Below are 5000 nucleotides of genomic sequence, written 5' to 3'. Positions count from 1 at the left end.
GAATACTGTAACAAACTTCGTACAGAGTTCGGTCTATTAATTGTTTCATGTTAGATATTCTATGTGTTTACCTCAATTGAAAAAAAAAAAGAATGTTTTTGCTAGTATCAGATCTGCTGTGGAATTGGTATTGTATGTCCATGAATTCTTCCTTTCTCAGCACGTGTTCCTCACTAGAAGAAAATGCTGTTACCTTTAAGCTTTGTCAAAATTTACATTAAAATACTTGTATGAGGACTGTGACGTTATGTTTTAAAAAGAAAAAAAAAAAGGTGTTAAGTCACAAAATGCGGTAATAAATATTTCATTTTTGATTTTTTGTTAGGCTTTTGTGTTTTTAATCATGCTTAGGAGAAACTGAATGAAGTTGTCCGGAGAGATGTCTCAAATACATTACTTACCAACACTGAGAAGAAAGGTTGGAAAAATCAGAAACAAGCATTAACAGAATAATTGGATGAAAGAACATCTGAGGTTATATATTTCTGCTGATTATCAATATTCTATTTATGCCAGATGAAACAAAATTTGAAATGTTCTCTCATCAGCTTGCATTTCAGAGAGCTGTATCTAAAACATGTACTATCTCCTAGTACCATCGAAGCTGAGGGTGAGTTGTGAAGGCCCAGAGAAGAGATCAGTAAGCCCATGTACATTGAGTGTATATGCATCCATGAATGTCACAGACCTTTACTCCAGCCATTTAGCCCCGAGGTGAAGAAGGACTGTAACAGGAGGAAGGTTCGGAAGTTTTAGGAAGAGGAAAGCAGCTTTGAGTTTAATGAGGGTTTTACTTGTGTGAGGATTGCATAATCTAGCTTTTGAGATGGTTTTACTGCTTTTCTTGTCTTCAGTTGTTTTCAGAAGGAAAAAGAAGAAAAAAAAAAACAAGACCATCAACTAATGAGGGAAAATGTTAATTTGACATTTTGTATATAAAAGGGTGGTGCAGAATCATGGGCAGGGGTTGGCTTTACTTAAACAAAAGCTTGTGGCATTTTGAAGCAACTAAAGGAGAGTTTGAACCGGGAAGACATCAGCGTTGTTAGCCTTTCACCGTTAAGTCAGTGGGAACAGGATGGGGCCCAGAGAGCTGGAGAAAGCTCTGGCTAGATTTCTGGGAGGGAGGGAGTGGGAAAGGGCTTGTAATTGCCTTAACTTTCTAGGAAACAAGCATTACCGACTTCAACATCTGTACATTTGTAACCCTTCTCCTCCTTCCTCCTCCTCCTCATTCCAATGGGCCGGGGTGTTATTAAAAACTTTGACTGACAACTTTTACCTTTGGAATGTGGAAAGCGGCTCAGCCTCATAGTTAATGTTTAATTTCTGAGCTGAGTAAATGGACCCACGCTGCTGGCAGCAGAAGGGAGGATGCCAGTAGAATGGGTGTGAGGATTTATTTAGCGATTGGGTCCTGCTTTATGTGCGTCTTCTTAAGGCATTCGTATGAAATTTAAAGGATGATAATTCCCTGTTTGGCTTTGGTGCTCTCTGGCCCGGTTAAAATCACATCGACCCTTCACTCGCCTAAGAAGAGCACCCCCCGGGTTCCCGTTTCCAAATTCTCTGATTATTGTGGAGGTGGAAAATAACGACTGTTTGTGTTAGCACTTTGAAAGGGACACTGCTTTGCCTTCTTTTTAATTTTTTTCTTTTTTTTTTTTAAATCAGTACTTTATTTCCTCGCAGATCTTTTCTTTACAATTTGAGGAGAAATGTCAGAAAACATCCTTGCATTGGTAGAAGGACAGGGAAGAATGTATCCATAGTATATGATTGTTTTTTATAATGAACTAAATATTTGCATTGCTTTGTTCTCTTTTATTTTATCCCCCCCCCCCTTTCTTCCCCCCCCTCCCCTCCCCCCCCCCCCCCCCCCCTTTTTGGGCTCTGCTTTCCGTGAGATGTGTTGCTGAAATGTAAGGTACAATAACGTGCAGATTTCTCCATCTGAGATTTTCTGTTTAGCATGGAAGGTTCCGATTTTGGTATTTTTAAGAACTGCTCAGCTGTCAAAAGCAACCAAAACGGGAATAATGTTTTGACAGCGGTATAGTGTTAAAGAAAATACTCTAGTCTGAATAAAAATTGCTTATGCTGTGGGAAACGAAGGGTAACAGAAGAAACACCTTTTGTTTACACACACACATGTTTATAATCCCAAATTTCCATTTCTCCGAGCGGGTCTGGGCTGGGAGTTGTAGTCACCACAAACGAGGGATTTTTCTTCCAGATTTTCCTGCCTTTAAGGTGAAGAGAGGAGGGAAGCGCACCTCCGCCACCGCGGCCGCCCGAGCCCTGCCCGCCGCGGCGAGCGGGCACCGTCGGGCCGAAGAGGAGATGCCGGGGGGAGCCAGGCGCTCCCCCCCGCCCCTTCACTCATAGCCGCAGAGAGAGCGAGGGAGAGAAAATTGCCCCAGACCAGGTTTGCGAGGGATGGGGGGCCGGGAGGGGCCGGGGCCGGGCAGGGGAAGGGTCGCGGCGGCGGCACAAGCTGGACCCGCTTTCCCGGCCGGTGCCGCCGGCGGGTTTTGCCCATCGCTCCAGTAGTTGCTTCCCGAGGGGAGCGAGGGTCTCCCAGGGGCGCCTTTGCGGGGCCCGATCCGGAGCCGCTAGTTCTTCTGCACCCCTGGTGCGTGTTCTGGGAGGAAACGCCGCGGAGCCCGAAAAAAATCCCCAAATCCTTTTCCCACGCGTGGCCGCGTCCCCGCGGTGCGTGGCGGGGCAGGAGTGGGCTCCGCTGTGCGGGAGGGTGTCTCCGCCCTGCAATTCCCCCCCTGCCACGTCCCTAGGTTCAGTCGAGAGGAAACGGGGCCGGGTTTTTAACTCGTCCGACAGCACTTTGGGAAAAACAAAACCCGATGGCGCTGTGGAAAGAGAGAGCCCGCTCCCAGGCTGGGGAAGCCCAACCAGCATCTCTGAGCTGGGAAGGACGGTGCGAGATTGGGGAAGGGGGGGGAGGTTTGCAGGCAGATTTTAATATTAATAGTTTTGGTGGCGAGAAAGAGACAGACAGAAGGGAGGTTGCTCCTCTGGGCAGAGTCTCTGCGACAGTGATGATGGATGACCCCGCACAGCTAAACAACTCCTCCCCTTCATCCCCACACGGTGTCAAAGCTACTTTACTTGCAGCTTTAGGAATAAAATAAATAAACACCCTCGGCTCCTTACTCGCATCGATTTATGGATCATTATGAATCAATTACTGCTCTCAATATTTTAGAATTTGCTTACATAAAAAGAGGGTCTGCGGCCGGAAAAAAACATTAATCTTTGCCTTAGTAAGAAATAGAGAATCTTCTTGTATAGTCCTGAGAGTAAAAAAAAAAAAAAAAGCAAAAAACAAATCGCCGCTAATGATCCGGGTTTAACCGTTTTCTAGGGGACGCATTACTAGGGAGGGGGTGGGTATCGTAGCCGCGCATCTCAAAGAGCGACTTTCAAACTAGAGGGTTCCACAATGCACGTAGAGAAAGAGCAGTGCATCCATATGGTGCGTGCAACCTCATCGCCTAACTCTTCCAGGGGAAGGGGGGGCAGGGGGGGGGGAGAGAAAAAAGAAGCAAGCCCCATTACACACACACACGCTGTCGTGTCTCCCCCCCCTCCCCCGCCCCTTAATGCGGTGCCGTGAGAGGGAGCGTGGCCGGGGCTCTGCGCGCCCGCGGGGCTGGGCGGCAGAGCGGAGTCCGGCTCGGTGGCTCCGTGCTATGGGGAGGGAGGCTTGAGCAGGGACAAGAAAGTGTGTGAAGTTGGATTTCTCTCTCTTTCTCTGTATTCTCCGATTTGCAGCAGTGTTTGAGGATCTCAAGGTGTTTCTATGGCTACCTTGTGTATGTGGGAGGGTCATATGTGGGGGTGCCCAAGAGAAAAGGCAGCTCTTGGGTGATCATTTATCAATGTCACCCACATAATGATTCTCTCTGCAGCCTTCTATTGATGAGGATAATTACATTAGCTCAGAGTGACTGATCAATGAAAAACCACCAAACAAAAACTTCTTTGCTCTCCTATAATACCAAAAACCGATACAGAAATAAGATAGAAAGCGAGGGTGGGATTTCCCTTTCCTTTCCCTTTAGCAATGATTTTTTTTTTAACAAACAAGAGAAAGTAAGGAAATTTTATCTGATTAGTTTCCTTTTTAAAGAGGCTACCATTTTGTGAAAATGTTCCCTAAAACCTCTTGGCATGACTCCCTGCCTGGTAAAGGCAAATCGTTATTTAGTATCTGAACTACTGCTTCTCCCCTGGATCCCAGATCCTTTGCTTTTACACTCGTGTTTTGTTTTCGGGGCGTGATGGGGGGGAGAAGGGGGAGGCAAGAGTATGATAGCTTGGAGCTGCAAAGGAGGAAAAGGAAGGCAAATAACTTTTCTTTCGCAATTGCAACTGTCTCTCTGTTTGTCAGGCTTTCTTTGTTTTTATCACTTCATAAAGTGGCTCTATTAAAGATGGAATGTGGCCTCCCTGAGATGCTGCTCTGTCGGTGAAAGTTTGCAATTAAATTACGGGTTCGTTCTTTCCAGAGTTAAAAATCAATGTTTTCTCAATTAAAGGGAATTTTAATGCTTTTACTTGGGAGTTGTTAAGAACGCCGTAAATTTTATTGTAATGCCTCTAAGCTCAGAAGCCCTGGAAGTGGACAGGTTGATATTCATGTTGGTTTTTTTGGGGGGGGAAGAGGTTGTTGCTGGTTTTGTTCTCTCTCTAAAGGGCCTTCTTCAGAAAACTCAATCATTTTGAGTAACTGCAAGACAAACTGATGCAAAGGGGGCGGGGGAGTCAAGGCTATTCCTTCTGCCCTCCCCTCTCCCTTTCGCACCGGCGATCAGCTCATCTCGCTTTTGGCAGATAAGTCTGCCTTACCGCGTTTCTCAGGGGCGCAAAGGCGGATATTCGGCCGGTTTTCTAGAGGAAGGGAGAAATGGTTCAATTTAGGAGCACGTGTTTCGAAAAATTCGGCCCCCCTCCCCCTCCGAAAGCTCGGAGCGGGG

The sequence above is a fragment of the Gallinula chloropus genome (assembly GCF_964237585.1).
Source record: "Gallinula chloropus genome assembly, chromosome: 4".
In the NCBI taxonomy this organism is placed as follows: domain Eukaryota; kingdom Metazoa; phylum Chordata; class Aves; order Gruiformes; family Rallidae; genus Gallinula; species Gallinula chloropus.
Note: the sequence above shows the minus strand (reverse complement) of the source record.